The sequence below is a fragment of the Salvelinus sp. IW2-2015 genome, unplaced genomic scaffold (assembly GCF_002910315.2).
Source record: "Salvelinus sp. IW2-2015 unplaced genomic scaffold, ASM291031v2 Un_scaffold563, whole genome shotgun sequence".
NCBI lineage: Eukaryota > Metazoa > Chordata > Actinopteri > Salmoniformes > Salmonidae > Salvelinus > Salvelinus sp. IW2-2015.
The window spans coordinates 720,818-747,970 of record NW_019942575.1 but is presented as its reverse complement, the minus strand read 5'-3'; the positions used below and the strand labels follow the sequence as shown (position 1 = coordinate 747,970).

The following is a 27,153-nucleotide window of genomic DNA, read 5'->3' as shown; positions in this document are numbered from 1 at the left end:
GCCCAGGGGCGGGTCCTCGGGTTTAGTTCAAATCAAAAAGGGATTTGTATTTTTCTTAATTAAACAGTCCAAAATCATATTACACAATTATACAAACAGTATTATACTCACTCATTCATTTTATACAACAAACAGATGTAAACCTCATATCTGAGGTTATTATATAAACAGCGGTATGGTAATGTAGTCCCACAGTCTCTCATGAGTTTCCCACGTGGTGGCCAATGGGCATGTTAATAGCTGGACTCTCCACCGATCTTTTATACTTTTGCAGGAACATGAAATATGTTCGTACCTCAAGTTCTGTGAGGTGGGAGAAAATTCCTTTGTCCTGAAAGTTTACCCTCTCTCTTAATACTGTTTGGCCATGAGGAGATTCTCAGGAATTTACAACGTCTCTCTGTGATCACAGCATGGGTTGAAGGAGGAAAGGGAAAGGCAGGGAGAGGGGGATGGGGTTTGCAATACCCAAGCAGGCGACGTCATGACATACCCCCCCCTGGTGGTTTGGATCTTGTTTGTCCTGCAAATTACAAATCAACATAAAATCATGAACACGTGGTGTCCTGTTTGTAGATCTTCGTTGCAGTCCCCTCTGGTGGTTGAACTTGGTAGGCTTCTCTGAAAGCGGAGCAGTCCACCACAAGGATGGCAGTTGATGTCCGGTTGGTGATCGCCGTTGCGGTCCCTTCTTTTGATGTACCTTGGTAGGTTCCCTGGAAGCTGCAAAGTACCCCAGGGAGGGCCAGGGGATGTCCTGGTTGGTGATCGCAGTTGCGGTCCCCCCCTTGGGTGGTTTACCTTGGTAGGCTCTCTGACAATGGGCATGCCGCCACAAGGATGGGCTGTGGGTGTCCGGATTTGGGGTCGCCGTTCCAGACCCGTCGTCTGGTTGTCGTCCAGACTGGAAGATCTGAGCAGTAACTTAGGCAGATGTTAACAACGCACACACACTCATGAAATATATATATAATTACATTCATTCCCCAATGAGCGGCRTKGTGGCACTAAGTGAATGTTGTATGGGGAAGTTGTTTATGGCTCTATCACTTCCTAAATGTCAAAGGAACTGAACCGAAAAGGAATGAAAGCATAAACAAAAAAAATATACAAAATATAGTTCTCACACAAAAATAATCTAATTGGACTGTATTCTATATACGTCCAATGTTCTGGCAAAATGACTATCATGGCATTGTCTCTAATGCCATATCTAGGGTTTTCCTACTTGGTGTGTTGATAACTATATGATAACTTTACAGCTGTAAGGCACTAGTTTTGGGCAGTCTACAGGGATGACCTATGGACTTCTGGGAAGAAAACTGGTGAGTGCTGTAGAGACAAAGGCCTAGAAGTAAATGTTCAACTTTACTAAGGCTGGTATTTTGCTTGGACCCTTAAGTGATCCTAGCATAAATCCTAATTGGATGTTCCGTTGTGCATGTGCGTTTATGCTTAATTAAACAAGCGCGCATGTCAAGGGAAGAAAACCAAGTATCCTGGCAGATTACAACTTGTTCAGAATGAGTCTGACGTAGTCAGGTAATTTTCAGGTCAATGCCTGGAGGTCAGTCAGAATTGGTGTCGAGGGAGTCTGTAGTAGTTTTTACTAAGTCACTGTGTCTTCCACTATTGTAGTGGTGATAGGTATGAAGTCTATTTCATAGCTATGTTATCCACGGAGGAGCTAACCTCACGACGGAAGTACTCTTTAAGTATTGGACCAGTCGTATGTGGTGTGATCATGGTTAATGATTCTAATAATTTTCCTCCTGAAGTGGAAGGATTCTATTTATTAGTGGCATGTGTGTTAACCGTTGGAAGAGTGCACTGGAGATTCCCTTCCCCGTGTTGCACTCTGAGTGACTCCTATGTCGCTATTGTCAAGGGTAATTTGATTGGTTAGGTCTCTAACTCTCTTACTGATTGTAGCTAGACTGACTGTTGCTGGTATTGGTACTGGTGCTCAAAGGGACCAGTTATCTACCGATTTATTCTGAAATATTATACTACCGGAACACATGATTGGAGCATTTTACTAGTTGTATTGTAGTTGAACCTACACATGGCAAGGAATGATTATTGTTGCCATTTGTTTTGGAGGTGGACAAGTCCACTGGACTTCCTTTACGACCAGTGTGGTACACCTCAGTACTATTTTAGATGTGTTCTAAGATAATCCCCGTCTAGGGGCCTGTCTGCTCCTCAATGTTCTCATAGGGGAGTTTACAACTAGATTTGATTTATGCTCTGGCGGCATCGTACGGTGTTGTCCGTAGTCTTGACCCCCCCACCGGCCTCGATGAGGCTCATCATGGGTCTGGGCTACTATTCCCCCCCTTTGTGTCTCGGGACCCCCCACCAGCGGTGTGTTGGTGTCCGAGGCGCAAATGAAAAGATCGGACCCTATGTACGAGTTGTCAGCGGCCGCGTTATGAGAATGGCTGTAAACCTTTCAACCAAATCTCCTGGTGTTTGTGCTTTCAAAACGCTCAGTGGCTGTCGAGGCATGTCAGTCACCACCGCGTCCGCGGTGTGGCAAACCTCTTCAGTACCTGCGAACTGAGACGAGGATATCGGTCTGTGATATCGCAAAGTGTTTCCAGTGGGAATCATCGGGTCAGTGCTGGACTGACGCCATTAGTGTCATTGTAAGGGTTGACAGTCCCCCACTAAGCGGAAGGTGTATCATCGGAAGCAGAGTATAATACTTGCGCATCGATGTTTTTCTTGCTGAGACGGCCGCAGTGCTTGCGGAAATGTTGAAGGGCAGAGGAGTTCATCTCAACTACCGTGTATGCAACTGCCACGGAGGAGGGAAGATTGCTTATTACACAGAGACAGCTGGCTCGAAATCATGAAAAGAAATGGTCAATCAGGTTGGCTGATGGAATGTGTCGAGGTATCGTAATATCTCCTTGGATCGGATTCTGCCCCAAGAGGTTTTTAAACGTCTTTTTCCCAAGGGGTGCTTTTGACAGATATCCCTCGTGACTGACTGCGTTGCAGCTAGCGTTAGGGGAAGACAGTGTGGTCAGTGGAGAAGGCACTGTGGCCTGTGACCATACCTGGTTGGTTTTCCAATTCATCAATGGGAGTAACCGATCCATCAAGTCTGCTCCAAGTAGCAGGGGTACAGTTTCGAGGCTGGTAACATACACAGGGTGAATGAGCGATACGTCCTTGAAGTGTAGTTTCAGCATGACTCTCAATGTGAGAGCCGAGGTAGTCTGAGTGACCCCTCGAAGTGTAGTGTCGCATCGTTCCACTTCTAACCAACGTTTAGTTGGCTTCAAAGCCCTTTTTAGATAATCAAACAATGTTTGAGAGATGAGTGATATTGTCGCACCCGAATCAATTAGCGCATGACACGTTAAGCAGTCCTCCAGCACTGTTTCCAGGTACGGGCGTTTAGATTCGTGGTTAGTGGACATATTCTCCACAAAGTGGAGTGATTGTTCGCAACAATGTGAAGTGTCAATTCTGTTCAAGGTGGAAGCAGATCGACTTTTCAGATTTTGAGTGGGCTTGGCTTTAACGAAGAGTTTGACCTTTTTCTTTGCAACCTTTGTATCAGAGTCCATAGACAAAGCCCGGGGGCTTGTTTCTTGATCAAGCGGGCCCTGGATAGGGTCTTGAATGAGAGCGGGAGAAATTTGAACTTTAACGTCCTTGCTATGGGTGTTAATTCCTGCGGACCTGGTGTCCGGTAATTCCCCGTCTAGTCCTTGTGACTTATCTTTTACCCTTTTCTCAAATTGTTCTCGCTTTAGTTCTTCCGGTAGTGGAACTTCTGGAGAACATTGGTCTACGTTTTGATTGTCCTTCAACCCTTTGTTACCCTTGTGCTCTGACACTTTTTGTGGGTTGGGTGCAGGAACGTAGCGAACAGGTCGATTGTAGCGGTAGTCATGTTGATTGCGACGTACTTTACAGTTATTTCGACCGCGGAGGTTATTGGAATCATGGTTTTGTGGTAGAAACTGTTGTTGTGCGTCATCTCTCAACGCTCCAATACCTGATAATGCACCCTCTAGCTGGAGTGAGTGCTCCTGGTCAAACTTCAAAACCGAGTGTTCAGGGCTCTTAGCGTTGTGAACTTTTGATGCCTCAAAAGCTGTGCTTGCAAGCTCTCTGAGTTGTAAGATAGGCAAGCCAACGTGGGCGGCAGGGCCCAAGTAGGTAATGAAGGTAATCCTACCTTCATTACCTACTTGGGCCCTGCCGCCCACGTTGGCTTGCAATACGGTAGTTGAGATGAACTCCTCTTGCCCTTCAGACATTTCCGCAAGCACTGCGGCCGTCTCAGCAAGAAAAACATCGATGCGCAGAGTATACTCTGCTTCCGATGATACACCTTCCGCTTAGTKGGGGACTGTCAACCCTTACAATGACACTAATGGCGTCAGTCCAGCAACTGACCCGATGATTCCCACTGGTGAAACACTTTGCGATATCACAGACCGATATCCTCGTCTCAGTTCGCAGGTACTGAAGAGGTTGCCACACGCGGACGCGGTGGTGACTGACATGTTCGACAGGAACATTTGTTTAAAAGGTAACAGGTCTTCCATGCCTGTTTCAGTGAGTAGGCCAAAGTAAGCTGAACGAAGCCTATGATAGTAAGCTTGTGGGTGTTCGTTCCGAGCTTGTTTGACGGTGTTAGTGACTACTCAGTGAAACATAAGATATTACAGTTTTTAATGTCCCGTTGGTAGGATATACGTGCTTCTAGTTCGTTCATTTTATTTTACAGCTATTATACGTTTGCCAGTTGTACGGATGGCAAGGGCAGAGTAGCCACTCATCGGCGGATCCTCACAAGGCACCCCGATCTCTTTCCGCGATATCTTTTCAGTCTCTTTCTCCTGCGAATGACGCGTATGAGGGCCTGTTCGGGTGTCTGGAGTAAATCCCTCTTGTCCGACTCATTAGAGAAATTCTTTGTCCATTTCAAGGTGAGTATTCGCTGTTCTGATTTCCAGAAGCTCTTTTCGGTCATAAGAGACGGTAGCAGCAACATTATGTACAAAATAAGTTATGAAAAATATTTAAAAATCAGGCACGGCGTAGTTGTTGATATTCGTACTAGGCATAAACCCAGACTTTGAAATTACAGAGGAGCTTGCTTCAGTGCAGTCAATGAAGAGCACATCAACGGGGAACAATTTAATGGAAGAGGTTAATAAGTGTGTGGCAAAGCTGGGACTGAGTTTTGAAAAGTTATACAGTGTGACCACTGATGGGTGCCCAAACTTGACAGGAAAAAACGTTGGCCTTTTGAAAAGGATTCAAGATCAAATAGCGAAGCTGAAACCAGATCAGAAAATTATTTTCCTGCATTGCATTATTCATCAGGAGGTGCTCTGTAAATGTTTTCTGAAAATGAGCCATGTTGTGGATACAGTCACTAAAGAGGTAAACTTCATAAAAGCAAAATCTTTAAATCACAGGCAGTTTGTTTCACTGTTGGAAGAGACAGAGTCGGGTCATGCAGATCTCCCCTTCCACACAAACTTGAGATGGCTGAGTTTGGGGAAGGTGCTTAAAAGGGTGGGACATGAAGTCAGAGGTTGTTGAGTCTTTGAAAATGAAAGGAAAATATGTGGATTTCCCTCAACTGCAAGATAAAGAATGGCTGGCTGATTTTGCCTTCACCGTGGACATCATGGCCCTCATGAATGAACTGAATTCCAACTACAAGGGAAGGACCATTTTGCACATCAGATGTACAGCCTTGTCAAAGCCTTCAAGCAAAAATGACTCCTTGTGACCCATCAAGTAGAAGCCAACAATCTCACACCACCTTCCGACACTACTAGTCTGTTCCCTATCAGATGACCAGCGGGAGAAGTATACATTACTGCTGCGTGCTTTGAACTGTGAGTTTTCTCGTCGTTTTGAGGATTTCAAAGTGTTGGAAAATGACATGCTGTTGGTTTCCTCTCCTTTCACCTTCCAGTGTGGATAACGCTCCCACTGACTTGCAACGATCTTCAGTCTGATGCAGTGATTGGAGAACTATTCAAAACAATGTCACTGACGAGGTTCTATGCATCTTTCGATGAACAAAACATTCCAAAGATTAGGAGTCATGCTCAGAAGATGTTTGTACTGTTTGGGTCAACCTATGTATGTGAACAGACATTTTCAGTGATGAAATATAACAAGTCAAGGGACAGATCATCTCTTACTGACTCTCACCTCTCAGCAATCCTGCGCATTGCGACGTCAGAAACTATACCTGACTTCACTGCTCTAGTCAATGCCCATCAGAGACTTCACTCCTCACACTGATTGACTAGTTTAAATGTAATGTTGAGCTCCCTCTCTTTCTTGTGCATACCGGTTAACAGTATGATATGATTCTGGCCTGCGATGGCAAAATATATATTCTAATGTGGCCCTCCATGGAAAATAATTGCACAGGCCTGCAATAGTGTCAAAACCCACAAAAGCTACCACAAAAGGCAAAACATTACATTACATCATAGCCTAAGTGTCAACAGTATGTTTATGTTATATAATGTTTTGGGAAATTTACCATATTAAATTAACCATATAAAATTATCATTGTAATTGCACACGCATTGATGTCAGACATGCACCTACCCCAATGCTCTGTTGCTGATGACTGGGATGAATACAGGAGCAGATTTCAGGAGCAGGACAAGACACCCTCTTTTTGACCAATGACTGATATAAGGGCATGTACGTGATAGGCTTATCTGGCTTATATGATTATGATGCTCATAATGCTTCTTGACAGAGTCATAAGGTGTATTTTCTTAGTCCAAGTAGTGATACAGGATGGTCATAATGACAGTGTCATAAATTGTATTTTCTACAAGTTATTTAAAACCTCTTAAATGTAAAGTCCCCATATTTGGGGACCCAATTTGATTTGTTTTTTTCAATTCAGTCTGGTATGAGAACGGTAGCCCCGATCTGAAAAAGCAGGGTGTCTGCAGGAAAGTTGACTATCTTGGTTATTGATCTGTGCCTTAAAATCTTTGGTGTGACTTACTACCATATATGGGCATGCGAATATATAAAGGGAGGCAATGCCGATGACCTCATTGATGGCTGCTACCTACATTCCGTTTAGCGTTGTGAAGCATTTGTTTTTCTTTAACGAAGTTAACGAAATAACACGGAATATATTCACACCGAAAGCCGGGACTCCACAGATCATGAGGATGTCTTATTTGTCTGCCTGTGACTTACCGTTATTGATAACCAGCCTCGAGAGTCAAAATGTTGATTTTACACAATGTTTTTACCAAACAGCAAACATTTTACAAGATGAGCTTCGATTTGGGCCGTGTTTGAGCTATAGCTACATGGGGGGGTATGAAATGAATCCTTAAGTTGGTAGGAACAAACCTATGCCAAATCTATTGCCAATGTTATTTGATGATGTATGACTTAATGGCAACATTGAATGTCCACCGAGTGACTATATCTTTGTGCATGAAAAATATGATGAAAACACTTGGATATCCCCTGTATGTCCCCCGACACCACCACAATGTTTGAGAGAGGTTGCTGTTGTAGAAGTATAGCTTTTATAGTGAACAATAACTTTTAGGCACTTCCAGTGTGCAAAAACAGTGCAATTACCACATTCGGACACTTTGGAGAGGTTGAAAGGACACTTGAATGTACCCTGGATACCCCTAACACCACCACACTGTTTGAGTGAGGTTGATATGGTAGAAATTGTTATTATACTGAACAAATAGCATTTAGGAACTGCAAATATGTAATAGCACTGGAATTATCTCATTTACAGACATATGCCACTTTGGAGAGGTTTAGGGATCCCACCTGACACCATTTACTAAAACATCTGCCCATTTCTAGTTGTTAGGTCTACCAATCCCTTTTTTTCTGATTGTTCACATGTTGTGGAAGCCATCTGATGTGTTTCAATCTCTGGGCATCAATAATTCACGTATAGCTTGTCAATGAAAGACTACTTTCACATTTCTTTTTTTAATTGTTATTTTGTGTGTGCTTGATCTTGTGTCTTCTGAACTATGTAACTCCTATCTGTCTTCTGATAATTTCTTCATAATCTCCCAGATGTCATCTTTCCAAATATACCAACTTTTGGCATGTCAGAATCATGTAATTACACATGAATAGCAGTTACTTTTGTGTGTGTCTATTTAGGCGAAAATCAACATTTTGACATTACATCTAAGATGCTGAAAAAAACATGACTGTAAAGAATTCAGCAGGTGTCAATATATGGGTTATGACAGTGTTATGGCCATATTATGACAGGTTATGACAAGTTATGTAAGCTGTAATGCATATTATGACATGATTATGACCATACTAGGTGTCAAGTAAAGTGTTACCCATTTTTGTACTGGTTCCCCGTGGGAATATGAAAACCTACAACCCTGGCATTGCAAGCGCCATGCTCTACCAACTGAGCCACATGGGACAAAGAGCTTGTGCTTTTTAATTTCCTTTGAATGATATTATTATTGTTCTTTTATTAAACCTTTATTTTGACAGGGAAGTCATACTGAGACTAGGGTCTCTTTTACAGATGAGCCTTGCATAAGTACATCAAACATATATACAATATAAACAATTACAAAACATATGAAGAAAAACAGACACATTCAACATATAGCTCTCTGATACTTTCTCTGAACTGACCAAGGGGGACCAGAACATTTCATTTCAGAGATCTCTGTGAGTTGTTCCACATAAACAGAGCAACATTTTTTAAAGCAGCTTTACCCAACTCTGTGGAGACCTAAGGGTCCTCCAGTGTTATCCAAGCCTGTGAGCAGGTTTGGTCATTTGTACGTCTAAATTGAATTAATGATGATAGGGCAAGGCAGCTCTAACCAACATCTCTAATCTTGTCTCATTGATTGGACTCCAGGTTTGCTGACTCCTGACTCCAATTAGCTTTTGGAGAAAGAAATGTCATAGGACATTTCTGCATGAGTGCTTTGTAAATAAACACAAGATAATGCTGCTCTCTCCTTACTTACAAAGAGGCCCAACCTACTTTTTTGGTACAAAACACAATGGTTAGTTCTATAACCATCACAAGTAAACCTAAGGGCACAATGAAAAACAGCATCTGGTTGTTTAAGTGTAGATGCTGCTGCATGCAAGAAAAAGCATGTGAACCCTTTGGAATTACCTGGATTTCTGCATAAATTGGTCATCACATTTGATCTGATCTTCATCTAAGTCACAACAATAGACAAACAGTGTGCTTAATTAAACTAATAACACAAATTATTGTATTTTTCATGTCTATATTGAATACGTCTTTTCAACATTCACAGTGTAGGTTGGTAAAAGTATGTGAACCCCTAGGCTAATAACTTCTCCAAAAGCTAATTGCAGTCAGGAGTCAGCAAACCTGGAGTCCAATCAATGAGACAAGATGAGATATTTTGGTTAGAGCTGCCTTGCCCTATAAAAAACACTCACAGAATTTGAGTGGGCCATTCACAAGAAGCATTTCCTGATGTGAACCATGCCTCGAACAGAAGAGATCTCAGAAGACCTCAGATTAAGAATTGTTGACTTGCATAAAGCTGGAAAGGGTTACAAAAGTATCTCTAAAAGCCTTGATGTTCATCAGTCCACAGTAAGGCAAATTGTCTATAAATGGAGAAAGTTCAGCACTGTTGCTACTCTCCCTAGGAGTGGCCGTCCTGCAAAGATGACTGCAAGAGCACAGCGCAGAATGCTCAATGAGGTTAAGAATCCTAGAGTTTCAGCTAGAGACTTACAGAAATCTCTGGAACATGCTAACATGCTAAAGTCTGATACGTAAAACACTAAACAAGAATGGTGTTCATGGAGGACACCACAGAAGAAGCCACTGCTGTCCCAAAAAAAACATTACTGCAAAAGTGCACCTGGATGTTCCACACCACTACTGGCAAAATATTCTGTGTACAGATGAAACTACAGTTGAGTTGTTTGGAAGGAACACACAACTCTATGTGTGGAGAAAAAAAGGCACAGCACACCAACATCAAAACCTCATCCCAGCTGTAAAGTATGGTGGAGGGAGCATCATGGTTTGGGGCTGCCTCGGCCTGGACAGCTTGCTATCATCGACGGAAAAAATAATTCCCAAGTTTATCAAGACAGTTTGCAGAAGAATGTTAGGCTATCTGTCCGCCAATTGAAGCTCAACAGAAGTTGGGTGATGCAACAGGATAACAACCCAAAACACAGAAGTAAGTCAACAGAATGGCTTCAACAGAATAAAATACGCCTTCTGGATTGGCCCAGTCAGAGTCCTGACCTCAACCCGATTGAGATGCTGTGGCATGACCTCCAGAGAGCAACTACAGAAAACGTTTGGTTTAGGTTATTGCTTCCAAAGGAGGGTCAACCAGTTATTAAATCCAAGGATTAACATACTTTCCCACCCTGCACTGTGAATGTTTACACGGTGTGTTCAATAAAGACATGAAAACGTAGAATTGTTTGTGTGCTATTAGTTTAATCAGACTGTGTTTGTCTATTGTTGTGACCTAGATGAAGATAAGATCACATTTTATGACCAATTTATGCAGAAATACAGGTATTTCCATAGGGTTCACATACTTTTTCTTGCCCCTGTAGATAATATCCTCAATTTACCTCCTATTAACAAAAGTCAGGCATGCTTTGTTTCTGTAAAAGAAACCAACATTGAACTTCAATTTCTTCACCAACTCAGTGACAGGTTTTTTTTAAATGACAGTTGGTCATCAAACCAGATATCAATATATTTGTAGGAAGGAACTCAATGTGTGTACATTTCAAACTACAAATTCATTTAAATCTGGGTTATGGAAACTATTTAAAAAAGCACACTTTTTGTTTTCATTTAGCACATCCAATAGTGAGTGACCTCTGCAGTGCCAGAAAATCTGATTTCAGATTTTTATTTTATTATTTCACCTTTATTTAACCAGGTAGGCCATTTGAGAACAAGTTCTCATTTACAACTGCGACCTGGCCAAGATAAAGCAAAGCAGTGTGACAACACAGAGTTACACATGGAGTAAACAAATGTACAGTCAATAACACAATAGAACAATCTGTATACAGTGTGTGCACATGAAGTAAGGAGGTAAGGCAATAAATACGCCATAGTGGCGAAGTAATTACAATTTAGCAATTAACATTGGAGTGATAGATGTGCAAGTAGAAATACTGGTGTGCAAAAGAGCAGAAGAAAAAAAAATATGGGGATGAGGAAGGTAGTTGGTTGGATGAGCTATTTACAGATGGGCTGTGTTCAGCTGCAGCGATCGGTAAGCTGCTCTGACAGCTGATGCTTAAAGTTACTGAGGGAGATATAAGTCTCCAACATCAGTGATTTTTGCAATTCGTTCCAGTCATTGGCAGCAGAGAACTGGAAGGAAAGGCAGCCAAAGAGGTGTTGGCTTTGGGCATGACCAGTGAAATAGACCTGCTGGAGCGCGTGCTACACCTATGGTGACCAGTGAGCTGAGATAAGGCAGAGCTTTACCAAGCAAAGACTTATAGATGACCTGGAGCCAGTGGGTTTGGCAACGAATATGTAGCGAGGCCCAGTCAACGAGAGCATACAGGTCGCAGTGGTGGGTAGTATATTGTATGTGGTGGGTAGTATATTGTATGTGGTGGGTAGTATATGTGGTGGGTAGTATCCCACCCTTACGGAGTGGTAGCACAAAAGATGCTTTCCACACTTTTTGGAAAATTTCCTGATACTAAAGTTAAATTTAAAAAACGTGTGTTACTGAGCCAGCAATGAGAGGCGCTGCAAACTTAAGCAAAGACCTGTCCAAATTGTCAGCCACTAATGACTTATTGGTGTCAATAGCTAATAAGGCAGCAAGAACTTCTGTTTCTGTGAGTTGCCTGAAAGAAAAACCCTGACTACCATTCCCGAAATCACGTGAGATTGACTGATCATCCATGAGGCAACTGGGAATGTGGGAAGAACAGTCAACTGACTGGCCAATACCAGTATGACCACGATTTTATTAAAATAAGAAACCAGCTGAGATAAAAATGCTGATTAAAAGCATCACAAATCTGAACTTTTTCAGTAATAATGCAGGAGTCTAAAATGACTTGCTTAGGCAGGGAAGTAGAAGAATGACCCTGCTTCAGTGAATGAACAGTTTTACAGAATTTAGAGGGAACACTAACAGAGTCTGCCTTAACGCTAAGAAAGTTGTTTGGCCTGTTTAACTGAGGCAGTGCACCTATTTCTCAACCGCCTAAATAGCTGCCAATCAGCTAATGAGACAGTTTGTCTAGCCTTGGCCCAGGCTTGATTTTTTTCATAAAGAGGTCTGAGAGTGCAGGAGGATACCATGGATTAGTTCGCCTTTTGACTCTGAGTTGCTTGAAAGGGGCCATGTTAATCAGCCAGAGAGGTAAAAATGGATGAGAAAAATTAAAGTGACAAAACAGGGTCTGAAGAAACACTATAGATCATGAAGGAACACCTGGGGTGAGAATTTCAAAAAATGCATTTCTAAAAATGTATATTTGTTATCTCTAATGCAAGCAATAGGTCAATGGTCGCTGATATAATTTGCAATAACAACACGAGCCAAATACATGGGGACAGTTAGTCAGGATAAGGTCAATCAATGAATGAGGATTGATATCTTATTATCTCATGAAGTTTTGATCTTCTTCAGAAATCAACATTGTTTTCTTCCTCCCTGACTGGCCACACGAGCCCAAGACTGGTAATTATCACCGAAAGGCATTAATATCTTCAAAAGTAATCTCTTCCTCGGCGCCCTCTGAAATCATCCAATTTAACATGAATTGGGACAGCGAATCTGACTATTTACACTGAGGTTTAGGAGAAAAAACACAAAAGCATGGATGACTGCTGATATCACAACTGGAATCAAAGGGGACAACAGGATACATGATGTGTTACGTCAGGTATCCTCTGACTCATGAGGTGGTGACGACAGCACCGCATCGCACTACGTTAAGTAGAACCAAGGGTGCACCAGTGCAATCTTAAAAGCTCTACAGTCCTGCTGGTTTTTGTTCCTTGCTTTTTGACAAACATTCTAGGATTGCCCATGGAGATCAAAACACAATTTTTTTTGCCTGGTCTAACTCAGTAGCTGATTATCAAGAGAAGAGAATGAAAAACAAGCAGACGTTGACTACGACCCTCAAGGGTCAACATTGTGCACTCCTGCATTCACCCCATGTGCTGTACTGTTAAGGAGCCACTCCACTCCAAGATAGCATAGAGAAGTTAAATCCCCCCTGACCCAATGTTCTTTCTCTGAGTAATCTAGCTGTGCTGAGCCTGAGAGGTAGCACAGATAGGGGTGTGATTCTTTGTGAGTGCCTGGCAGGACTCACTCTTTAATTTGGGGCCTGGGGGCCCATCAGGACCCTGCTCAAAGCAATGCTGCTCCTTGAAAACTCATTGTTTTCAAGGACCGGCTAATCTCAAAAGACCGGAGCAAAATCAGACGTTGGCAACAATGAGACTATAAGATAGTGCTTGAATTGATTCTGAAGCGCTTGGTTATTGCCCGGAGCAATATTTTAGATATTGAGTACAGAGGAAATCTTCTCAAATTGATCTAGTTGTTTTTGTAATCTGTTGTTCATTGCTTTTAAAGACTCCCAAGAGCAAGCTGAGAAAAAACTCCCGAGCTCAGTCTGGAAAAATGTATTATATCTGAATGTAATTGACCATTGTTTTGCGGCAGGGGAGGCAGCGACCATATTCGGTGTCTAAGGCTCAGTTGCTCAGTTTATTTCACCAATGCGCCGCTTTGAATCGAGTGGAATGTTCGCCGGTCACGACAGCCAGCTGGAATGGCCATTTCATCCCAGTGAAGAAACCGGAACAATCTGTAGGTCCTAATCGCAGTTTGACAGAGCGCAACTCCGTGCCTGTGGAAGGCCAATGAGAAGTGCTTGTATGATTGCAGGGCCAACTGCACTGTTCATGATTGAGTAATCTGCTTGTGGAGAACATGATAGTCTTACTGACATCTTAAAGAGGAGGAAATTCTGTGTGTGTGTGATGTCGTATGTGTGTGGTGGTTGTGTGTGTGTGTGTGTGTGTGTGTGTGTGTGTGTGTGTGTGTGTTGTGTGTTGTGTGTGTGTGTGTGTGTGTGTGTGTGTGTGTGTGTGTGTGGTGTGTGTGTGTGGTGTGTGTTGTGTGTGTGTGGTGTGCGTGGCGTGTGTTCTTCTGCGTCATGCATACTGTGGTTGCGCATGTGTGTGGTAAGCCAGTCATTCAGGGATAAATTGCGCTTTGAGGGGAACCTAAGATGGATTTAAAAGTGGGTTCATGTAAGGCAAAAGAAAAGGAGAGGTAACACAACAACAACCCAATGGAAATAGTGTCCTGTGTGGCTCAATCGGTAGAGCATGGCGCTTGCACCGTCATGGGTTGAATCCCGCTGGGCCACACACACAGAACATTTACGCAAGCATGACTAAGTCGCTTTGGATATATTATATATACATTATTTTTATAGGTAAGGCTGCAGACAAAAATAGATTTTGTCTCTGAATATTAAGGATGACAGCGGTTTTTCACTGGGAGTGATCCGTGGATGGATGATTAGACCGAGATAATTGTCTGTTAAAAATCCACAATTTGTTGGCCTTTGTGCGTATCTAACTCGTCCGAAAATAATTAACTTGAGTTTAACTTTTGTAGGACAAAAATGTACAATGATGATGTGTATCAATTTTCATGTGTCACTGTGTGGCCACAGCCTATTCTTGGCAACAGACAGCACTAAAATGAGCTAATCTCTGTCTAAAGGTTATTATACTGTCTGTAGACTGTATCATAGTTAGGTGCTGTTCGTGATATCTCTCTGTACTGCTGACCAGAGGTACTGGAGTTATTATCTATCTATCTATCTATCTATCTATCTATCTATCTTTCTATCTGTCATTTATGAACATTTGAACTTCTTGGCATGTTCTTTTATCTGTCTCCCGGGTGGCGCAGGTGGTCTAGGGCACTGCATCGCAGTGCTAGCTGCGCCACCAGAGTCTCTGGGTTCGCGCCAGGCTCTGTCGCAGCCGCCGCAACCGGGAGATCCGTGGGGCGACGCCACAATTGGCATATAGCGTCGTCCGGGTTAGGGAGGGTTTGGCCGGTAGAGGGAGGTTTGGCCGGTAGGGATATCCTTGTCTCAGTATGTAAAAAAAAAAAAAAAAAATGTAAGAAAAAAAAATGTTATAAAAAGTATGCACTCTACTGTAAGTCGCTCTGGATAAGAGCGTCTGCTAAATGACTAAAATGTAAATAAAATTGTCTGTCTGTCTCTATCTATCTGTGTTGAATGGATTATGCTTCTGTTTGATCAGGCCACGCCAACCTCAGGCAATTCTACAAATGGCAGCCATGATTAATGTAACCTCTCTTTAGAAGCCCGAGGCATGTCAATGAGCAAGGTTTTAATGGCTGGGGCTGGCAACTGATCGATTTATACTGGTGGCATATCTGACTGACTGTAGACATATGATATGTGTATTGCATGGAATGTTTCATTTTGTATGTGATACATTATAATTAAGAGTGGATGTTTTCCGTTTACACTTCCCAAGGACCTTAGAGATACTTCCGATTTGCCACTCAAAATGGTGGTCTGAAAGGAAGATGGAAAGTGGTGAATAACGAACAGAAAAAGCTTGAGATTGTTCACGCAACACAGAACTACACTTAACTACCGGTCTCACAACGTTATCCTCATCCTTTAAGTCCAGAAAGGTCCCGTTCTTGTCTTCCCTGGTGACTCATTTATAGTGTGTGTGTGTGGTGTGTGTGTGTGTGTGCGTGTGCGTGTGTGTGTGTGTGTGTTGTTGTGTGGTGTGTGTGTGTGTGTATGTGTGTAAATAGGTTTTTTGATAAGCTCTGACTCTCTTTTGTTTGTGTGTGTTCCTCTCCCCTCTGGGAATGTACTATGTGAGGCTAGAGACATTAACTGAATGTGTCTGTTGTTGATTGTTCCACTTGATTGTGAGTAAAACCTGCTGCACAAAAATGGGACTTATTTAAGCTTTAAATGGATTTATCGTGACGTCGGTACGTTGTTCAAATGATAACCCTGTTTTCTGGTGAAAAGTAATTACTCAATGTAACATCAGAAGGTAAAGATACTTGATCCACCTGGCCGTGCTGCTGCTCGAGTTTCAACTGTTCTGCCTGCGGCTATGGAACCCTGACCTGTTCACCGGACGTGCTACCTGTCCCAGACCTGCTGTTTTCAACTCTCTAGAGACAGCAGGAGCGTAGAGATACTCTCAATGTGGCTATGAAAAGACAACTGATTTACTCCTGAGGTGTTGACTTGCTGCCCCTCGACAACTACTGTGATTATTATTATTTGACCATGCTGGTCATTTATGAACATTTGAACATCTTGGCATGTTTCTTTATAATCTCACCCGGCCTAGCCAGAAGAGGACTGGCCACCCCTCATAGCCTGGTTCCTCTCTAGGTTTCTCCTAGGTTTGGCCTTCTAGGGAGTTTTTTCTAGCCACCGTGCTTCTACACCTTCTACACCTTGCTGTTTGGGGTTTTAGGCTGGGTTTCTGTACAGCACTTTGAGATACTAAGCTGATGTAAGAAGGCTAATTAAATACATTTGATTTGATTTGATCATTTTGAACATTATATCATAATTACACGTTGAGTTAATACAATACAATAAATAACACCTTGGGAAAGTGTTAGGAATTTTGTTAATAAATAGTAAAAACAAATTCTACCTTTAAATAAACTATAACAAATTGAACCTGCACGTCTGGTGAAAGAGATTTGGGTTGTGGGTTATAAAGTAAGCAGAAAGGGTCATTCAACTCTGGTGAACTGACCCAACTAGCCCTGAGATGTTTAGATTAGTGCTGGGGTCACTTTTTAGGTTTTCATTATCTTGAGTTGTCTGCTAAAGTGGTAATCAATTATAGTGAGCCTTCAGGATAAATGATATAGTGTGTGTCATATGAGTGCCCTGTGGGTTAAATGAACTTTTGAACCTGTTTTCTATTTGATTAGGACAATGGGACGCATTCTGTAACCTATGACGTCAATATTGTATATAAGTCTGTGTTTATGATCAAATGGGAGCTTGCTCCAGAATAAACACTATTATTAATTTTAATAAGACTGTATCCTGTCTATTTTATGTTAATAAGTATCTTACAAATTCTTTATAATAGACAGATTGAATTAATTAATGAGTATATTGTAGGATCATTTAATTCACTAACAATTGGTCCTTCGAGCCGGATTTCCAAACTTTGCCTCTGTCATCCGAGATATTAGCCGAAAACCGTGCACGGGCGGTCAAGACCCGTTATTTAAAGTCCTGGCCTCTGAATTGAGGTTAACAACAGGCCGGTATTTATATATCTGAGGTAGACAGAGACGGTAACGGAATCAAAACCGGCATTGCTTTTCCCAGTCTGCAAGACGAAGGTAAATAGTCTTTATTCCGAATGTGGGGGTATGATGTAAGTTATCTTTGATTTTAAATTCTAACGTGTTTAGCATTATCAATAATAGTAGCTTCGGATATTTCAAACAGATGTGGGTTACTTGTATGACCAAGATACAAGATGGATGGATGAAAAGGTCCGAAAAGACCTTGGTAGGTGCATTACCGTAAAAAAAATAATGAACTTGATAATCACGAGTCTGCAAACTGTGAGGATTATTAAGGGTGGATATAGTAAGTGTTATTAGGACGGTCGTTTTGTACAAATAGGACAGCCATTAATTCAAAAGACATACCTAAATGAAGTTTTAACCTAAAACAGGTGAGGATAAATTCGGTTTGGTGAAGAGGGGTAAATCCTAGGCGGGAATAACTGAATTATATTAATACTGAAAGATATTATTATCAAAAAGAGTGGGAGGGAAACTTAAAATAGCGAAGTGAGATTGGATAAACAAACAGAGTTTGACCAGGGAAGTGTGTCCCTGGGAATAACTGATAGTTAAAGTGAGATCTAATGTCCGATCGATAACAACGCTATAGATAAAGTTTCCAGGAAGAGAGAATCATAAGAAATTCATACACATAGATTATAACTTGGGTAAAAGTAGTAAACACACACATAGAGAAATAAATAAATAAATAGAAAGAACATGATAGGTGATAAATACCATAACTACTAGTAACGGTAAGGATTTAATGAGGATGAGAAGAACAGCAGAATAAACAGGGGTTATACACAGCTAGAGTCTGGCTTTCGGAAGCTAGGAAAAGAGTAGAGGGCGATAACAGAAGTCGAGAAAAGTGGGTAAATAGTAATGTGAGTCAAAAGAAAAATAGAAAATGTTTTAATTGTAATGAAACTGGACATTTCGCCGGGAGTGTAACACTCCCTGCAAACATTGTGACAGGATTGGACACAATCACACCGAGATTGTAAATTAACTAAGGGAAGGTAAGGCGCGACTATCGGGAGAATAAGAGAGAGTCGAGAAACAACGAAAGCGAGAAAATGGGAATTCTCACTGAGAAATGCTTGAGCTTTTAAATTAGGATATTGGTTGACTCGGTTGATTACGAATACAGATACATGTAAAGTGGGGTTAAATGCGAATAGTTTTTATTATTTTACATGGCTTTGGTGGATTAGTGGTAGAATTCTCGCGAGAGTCTCGGGTTCGGTTCCCGGTAAATGCTTTGACTAGAATAGAGTTTTTGATTCTAATTAAACTATTTGTATGTTTTGTCCAGAAATTATAGTGCGTAGTGTTTGTATAAGATTATAATTGAACTATTTTTAATGGATTGTTTAGGTTAATTGAGTGACTGATTTATCAAAATAAATAAAATAAAATAACGAAACGAATTTCGATGCAAGACGATGTCTTTGCCTAAATTATATGTTTGAATAAGTATTGGGAATATAGTCGTAATTAAAATGCTGAATCAAGGAAGAGATAGTTACAAAATTCTAATGAATTCAAAAATAATAATGAGGAGAGACTTAATGTGTATGGTGAAACAAAACTGCGTCGTTACGTTGAATACACATTTACGTTACTCAAATTAATTTGGAAAGTAGTTTAGGGACGGACTCCCACTCTTCTGTACTTCTGGAAGTACAATTGGATTGGGAGATGTTGATTGATGTTGTAAGTTCTATACAAGTTCCAACATTTGTGATAATGGGTTTGTTTACGAACCGTAAAACTGCTGCTACAATCAGTCAACTATGATGTGCAATTCGTTGAAAGTCGCTGTGGCATGGAGACAGGATGAGCGCATGTTGATGACATCACTCACAAGGCACTTTGTGCCACGGCAATGATGTTGTGACTGGGGTGTGGCAGAGAAAAGTGTTTGTGACATTTAGAAGGGAAATGCGTCCATTATGATTTTGAGTCACTTTTCAGAAGTTGATAAACATTTCCAGATACATTTTTAAAAGTAGCTGTAAATCGTCAGGGTAGTTAGGAAAGATGCTAAAAACTAGCAACAGATTCGCTAGGTGGGCATCATTGATTTATGGTGTTTATTGGACTATATTCACCTGTGTGAAGGGAGATCTGAATGTCTGAATCGTAARACATAGTAATAATGGATTCTGATGGTTATTGATTATAAACATTGTATTCTGGTGTGTTTAAGTAGGATTCCTTCTTCCGGGACGGATGGAAGTTATCTAAAATATGTAAGTTGAAGAAGCCATGGGAAAATACGTCTACATTTTTATTAAATACCTGGGATTAAATTACTGATTTYTTACACTGAGAAATGTACGACATTTGCGACAGAGGAAAAAAGTAATATGGTTAGATAATAAATATCAGGTTAATTGCATCTAAGGCTAGCATGTTCACTTAAGTAGGCATATACATGGACGTTGTTTAAAACTTATGATTAATGATTAGAGATTTATTGGAAATTATCATTAGGTTTGGTTAATAGTTCACTTTTGAGTTTCTGAATCGATGTAGCACAGTGAATGCTAGTTAAGCGCTTTGTGTTTTTCCTGGGAGAGTGCGAGTTTTATTGTCTTCTTGAATGTTTAAAGGGACTATTATCTTGGGGAGAGATTGAGGAGTGAGATTGAGGCCATAAACGACCAAATTGGAAAGGGCCTGAAAGGTTTTTGTTTTTTCATTAAGGTTTGCAAATATACACACATAAAACATTTGTTAGGACTATTTGTTTTAGTGCAAAGGAATTTTAAAGGGGCATGCTCATATATGGAGTTTTTATTTTCTGAGTTTTAATTACACAAGTGAATTTTTTTATTTTAAGGATAAAGGGTTCTTTAAAATGTCTAGGAACATGACTATACAGGGGTGGTATAACCTTTGACCTTTATCATGGCTGTCTCTTGAAGTCTGATCAGCTTCAGGGGAGGGCCATGTAGATAATGCATTTGTGGTTATTTGGGATACTAGTTTTGAGGTAAATTAATTGACTATTATTGATTTGGTATTACAACAGGAAAAATCTCCTTTGTCATCAATAATAAATTAGGGAAGATATGATACATTGAGGTTTGGACAGGAGATATTTTAAGCCAATATGGCAGGAAAATACGTAAGCATTAAAATTATTTATGAGAAGAAATAAGTTTTAGTTCTTAGGAGTGGTAATTTACTGTGGATAGGGTTTCCACACTGTAAAACATATATTAATTATTTATGAGACTGAGTTTAAGGTTAACCAAATGTTATTATTTAATAAAAAACAGTGGGCTCCTGGGGGAGAGAGCTTATTAGTAAAGAAAGGATTTGATATGGTTACCATTTGTTTTGRCCATTAGAAKATTTTTATTTAAATAGTATTAAAATTGACAGGGGTATATGGCATATGTGATGATTTGGGATTATTGATAGGATGGAGATAGGTTATGTAAGGACTTTAGAGATTGACACTATAAGACATGTTKTTTTTTTTAAATCCAGGATTTTAGRTAAAGCCAAAACAGTGAGACACTTAGTTAATATTTGGATGGAACACATAGTTGWTATTGACTATTATGAGAAAAAGGCATACAGAGGGGTCTGCCATGCACTGTTGAGATCTTGAAGGTTTGAGAGCAGAGTGGAGAGGGGGGACCAGGACATGAGCAAGGTAGGCTGTGAAATAAGATAGGTGAGAAAAGGGATACGGTTTAAATAAATAAATATATATATATTTAAGAACATATATAGGCGGCACAGATACCTTTTTAAAGTAGATAAGTCTCTTGACAGAGAATTGGAAAAGGATAGATATGATTGGACGCCCAAGGGAGAATTGGACATGCGGCGAATGAAAGGGGCGTTCCTACATGATAATGTCAGACATAAGGATAATTTACACTAATTTGACCTAAGTCATTGGTTTGGTTAGGCAAGGTTGTTACCTGGCAGAGCCAGGTAACAAGGGGGGATGGGTAAGTGTTGGTCTAGGATAGGATGTGGCCTATTGGATGATAAACTAATAAATAAAAAAAATCTAGCTAAACAAGCAGATATAGAAATAGAAAGAAGTATTGTTAATTACATGAGGTTGTTTGTTTAACCAAACCTGTATGTCCAAGGTTTTATGCACTACAGGTGAATTACAGGTGAAGTCACTCAATCCAGTCCCTGAGGCCTGTTGAGGGGACCATACCAAGGACTCCTGGTAACAGCTAGCTGAAAGAGCTACCCGGATTCATATCACACTGAGGGAGGGTAAGACACATTGACACTGTCGAACAAGCACAGTGTCCGAGAGGAGAACTGGAATTAACAGAATTCCGGGGGCCATCTCTCGGATGAAGATTTCCTTTTCCCGTCATTCCATTCCTGTGTTTGTTCGTAGAAGTGAAAGTGTGTCTGGCTTCTTGCTGATGATGTTTTCTCTGGGAGAGGGTGGGGCTTTATAGGTGGGCGGTCCATCCTGAGCTGTCTGGTTGTGGGAGCCATATTCCTGATACACCATGAACCCCAAGAAGGCCAGAGGGTAATATTGACACATAGTTAGACAATGAGGATTTTGTATTAACCAAGCATAAGAGATCACTTGATCTRGATAAACAGGAAGTGAGAGTGGGATTGGGAAGGAAGTCTCAGTGGAGTTTTATGTAGACCAAATGGGGCCTCTGACTCCTTGGAAGTTTAGGACTAAGAGCAGCCATTGTGGAAGACATCTATGCAAGTCCTTGTGTAGTTCATGGAAACAGGTTATAGCTCACATCATGAGAGAGGGATACATAAATCTACATACCCAGTATGGAAGAAGATGGAGAGTGGTGAAAGTAAGGGTTTCAGTTGACAACCTAGTGCCATTCCGAATACGAGAAGTTAGAGCAGATGATAGTCAGCCAGAATACAAGCAGAGCCTCAGACAAAGCAGATACTGACCGTAGAGTTGTCCAGAGCCAAGGCCGATGTGGATGGTTCAGATGAAAGATTTTAAGGAAGTGATTGAGGTGGAAACTGTTATGGGATTCTAACCTATGGTTAGGCATGCCTCAGCAAAACCTCAGTTCATACTCATTTCCTTTCCATTTGATGGAATTRCTACACCCATGGAATGGCCTGTATGATAAAGCGGTTCAAGAGGGCAGGAAGCTGAACTATGACAGTTGCATTGATCTGTGATATGTGTCCCCAGGTGCCGATTACATCCAGATTTTCTCTTTYACAGTGACAGGATTTTATGGATCGCTACRTAAMACACGGATGGGAAGTAGGGGAAGTCAGTACATGCAATAGGACTGAGAATGTTACAACCGAGAAGACAATGAGGGACATGATTGGCAGATGAAAAGGTTTAGAGTGTGGAGGTATGAAGCTGTGACCTAAYCTGCCTACCRATTGGAATGGTAGTTRTGCACTAGTGCAGTTAGGCATGYTCTTTAYCCTTACTCAGATCCAATTCAAAGCGAGGAATTRGATCTTAGCAGGATTAGAGTCAAGTATTTTCTAGTRGTCCACTCTCAATAAAAATGTGGACTAGATCAATTATACCAGAGATGTAATGAATGGCTTGGCAGAATAGAATAGAATCGAGATAGATATGTTATTGGCAGAAAAGGGTGGGGTTTGTGTGTTATTCGGGTCGATGTGCTGTACGTTTATCCCAAGTAACACAGCTCTGGATGGATCAGTGACCAAGGCCTTGGTAGGTTTAACCACCCTAGCTCACGAGTTGGCAGTGAACTCAGGGGTGGATACTTCTCTGACTAATTGGTTTGACAGTATGTTTGGGAAATGGAAAAATGTCATGATTACTGTGTTATGGGCTACCTTCACCTGTGTGACTGTATTAGTTTTGTGTGGATGTGGTTTGATTCCGTGTTTGAAAGTTCTCATTTCCAGGATTCTGGAGAAATCGATGACACAACAGATGATGAAGTATGGACCAATCATAAGCTCTGACCAGTGGAAGGATGAATGTATGGGCCCGGATCTAGTGGAAAACGATTCCGGATCTTTTAATTATGAGGAACCGAGATTGGACGAGACTGTATTTGATGTTTAGAGAATTTAGACGGTTACATGTTTCAATGTATAGACTGTTTCTTTAATGAAGATTGTAACGAAAATCCTAATAGAAGTGTTACAATTCTGATATAAGTTAGAACAGTCATTGATGTTGATGGAGTGTAGATACATATATTGTTTTGGTATTATTCTTGTATAAACATTTAAGTTTATATATGATCTTTTGATATGTAGCTATGAATTGTTTTGTTATTTAGGGTGGATTGTTAGGAATTTTGTTAATAAATAGTTAAAACAAATTCTAGCTTTAAATAAAACTATAACAAATTGAACTCTGCACGCCTGGTGAAAAGAGATTTGTGTTGTGGGTTATAAAGTAAGCAGAAMGGGTCATTMAACTCTGGTTGAACTGACCCAACTTAGCCCTGAGATGTTTAGATWAGGCTGTGGGTCACTTTTTAGGTCTTTCATTATCTTGAGTTGTCTGCTAAAGTGGTAATCAATTATAGTGAGCCTTCAGGATAAATGATTATATGGTGTGTCATATGAGTGCCCTGTGAGGTTAGAATGAACTTTTGAACCTGTTTTCTATTTGATTAGGACAATGAGACGCATTCTGTAACCTATGACGTCATATATTGTATATAAGTCTGTGTTTATGATCAAATGGGAGCTTGCTCCGAGAATAAACACTATTATCTAATTTTAATAWGACTGTATCCTGTCTATTTTATGTTAATAAGTATCTTACAAATTCTTATAAATAGACAGATTGAATTTAATTAATGAGTATATTGTAGGAATCATTTAATTCCACTAACAGAAAGTCTCCGTTGATCACCTTTTTGCGCAAATGACAGCCAAACCGCCACACTTCACATTTGAACACTTGGCTTCTCTTGTAAATAAATGGTCATTTCAAAATACATATTGCTTGTCCTAACAAAACACGAATCCCTTTTTCCAATTTCATTGACCTTTCCAAAAAAATATTCTTGGCCGATAGGCATTTGTCCACTGATAATTAAAACAGAAATGTTCAACAGGCATTAAGAGACATGCATATTCATAGATACTTGTCAAGCTTACCAAAAAGTGATAGAGGGCGAGGGTGAACCCACTGGGCACACACACTGGTTGAATCAACATTCCTTCCTCTTAATTTCAATGAAATTACATTGAACCAACATCTGTGCTTCGCCCACAACTGTAAGGCTCTACAGAGGGTGGTGCGGTCTGCACAACGCATCACCGGGGGCAAACTACCTGCCCTCCAGGACACCTACACCACCCGATGTCACAGGAAGGCTAAAAAGATCATCAAGGACAAAAACCACCCGAGCCACTGCCTGTTCACCCCGAGGTTCATCAAGAAGGCGAAGTCAGTACAGGTGCATCAAAGCTGGGACCGAAAGACTGAAAAAAAGCTTCTATCTCAAGGTCATCAGACTGTTAAACAGCCATCACTAATATTGAGTGGCTGCTGCCAACATACTGACTCAAATCTCTAGCCACTTTATTAATAAAAAATTGGATGTAATAAATGTATCACTAGTAACTTTAAACAATGCCACTGTCATGACGTGGCCCTCTTTGGGTATAGCGAGTACCCTCCCCCTCTCTATTACCACCTCTCGCTCCCTCCTACACTCAGGTTCTGTTATCTCAGGTCATAAATTCCATGAGGAGACTCTCCTCAGGGCCAGGCAGTGTAGAAAGAGGGTTTCACAGTAGAACAAAGGAACTTATTCTACATCACAGAACTTGAGAACAATATCCATGTTTTGGTGAATGTGTAAACGGTCGGTGGAGAAACCGTTTTATGTGTTTTATGATTTTGACCTCAGGAAAGACAATACAGCCACATTACCATAACTCTGTTTTACACAGGAGCCTCAGTTATGAGGTTTTGCATCTAATTATTGTATAAAATGAATGAGTAAAGATGAAACTATTTGTGAAATTATGTAATGTGATTTTAAACTGTTTAATGAAAAAGAATCCAATTCCCTTTAAAGTTTAACTAAGTCATTGGCCCGCGCCATGAGCACAGATATTGATCTGGCGTCATGGGATAGCCCCTTTTTACTGTTCGGAATAAAACCCCCACCTAGAGAAATCACCTGTAGACCATGCGTACCTCGATCACAGAGGGGGCGAAGGTTTTTGAATTCCTAACCAAACCACGTGGAGCATTGGCTACACTGGTGGAAAAGGTTAAACTCTGAGACTAACGATACCGACAGAATTACAGCAAATCTTCTATACTAATTACTAGTCTGCAGCTAGGAATGATGTACCATTGACTGCGAAGACCGACAACCGCCAAACACATCTATTCTACAAGAACATTCCTGAATGTTACTCTGAAGTATCCATTCTAACCGCAAAGAGAAGTTCAGATGAACTTTCCAACAGAAAGACGGACGATTCCAACAGAGATCACGACGACACACTGAGCCTAAATATATACAGTATATTGATTGCAATTATTCCCGAATGAGTGAGCGTTCATGTGCCAAGGATTAGTATTTCTATCAATATAATTATCAACTGTGTAGTGTCTTTAGTCTTTCGCGCTTTTCTCAGTCCCTTTGTCTACCAAGCCGCCATATCGGTTTAGCCCGCTAGGGCACATGCCCTATCATTTCCTTGTAACCATATCTACGTTTGTTATGCATTTCTGTGATTATTTAGTTAGTAAATAAATGATTAAGACAATGATGTATGGATGATTCATAGTGAAGGCTGGGTTCGTGCAGATAACCAACAACTTATGGTGTTTAGTGAGACTAACGTGAGGTAAAGAACAATTCATTCATTAGAAGACTAATTGATCAGATATTAAAATATCTGAAAAGTTATATTAGGAAAATGATAACTTTGAAATCTGAAGATTTTCCTTGGTGCCCCGACTTCCTAGTTAATTAAAATTACATGATTAGTTTAATCATGTAATAATAATTACAGAGAATTGATTTGATAAAATAACAGTCTTCAATTTAATGATGCCAAAGACACGACACCACTTTATATATATTATATAATGTTTACATACCCTACATTACTCATCTCATATGTGTCACGTCCTGACCATAGTTCTTATGTGTGTTGCTTGTTTTAGTGTTGGTCAGGACGTGAGCTGGGTGGGCATTCTATGTTGTGTGTCTAGTTTGTCTGTTTCTGTGTTCAGCCTGATATGGTTCTCAATCAGAGGCAGCTGTCAATCGTTGTCCCTGATTGAGAATCATATATACAGTGGGGAGAACAAAGTATTTGATACACTGACAATTTTGCAGGTTTTCCTACTTACAAAGCATGTAGAGGTCTGTAATTTTTATCATAGGTACACTTCAACTGTGAGAGAAGGAATCTAAAACAAAAATCCAGAAAATCACATTGTATGATTTTTAAGTAATTAATTTGCATTTTATTGCATGACATAAGTATTTGATACATCAGAAAAGCAGAACTGAATATTGGTACAGAAACCTTAGTTTGCAATTACAGAGATCATACGTTTCCTGTAGTTCTTGACCAGGTTTGCACACACTGCAGCAGGGATTTTGGCCCACTCCTCCATACAGACCTTCTCCAGATCCTTCAGGTTTCGGGGCTGTCGCTGGGCAATACGGACTTTCGGCTCCCTCCAAAGATTTTCTATTGGGTTCAGGTCTGGAGACTGGCTAGGCCACTCCAG

The 27,153-nt window shown here is 40.6% G+C and overlaps 1 pseudogene; it reads left to right on the top strand.

Annotated features, from left to right (window-relative positions):
- The first annotated feature begins 5,142 nt into the window (after positions 1–5,142).
- LOC139023954 (general transcription factor II-I repeat domain-containing protein 2A-like) lies at positions 5,143–9,744 on the top strand (annotated as a pseudogene).
- The last annotated feature ends 17,409 nt before the right edge of the window (positions 9,745–27,153 follow it).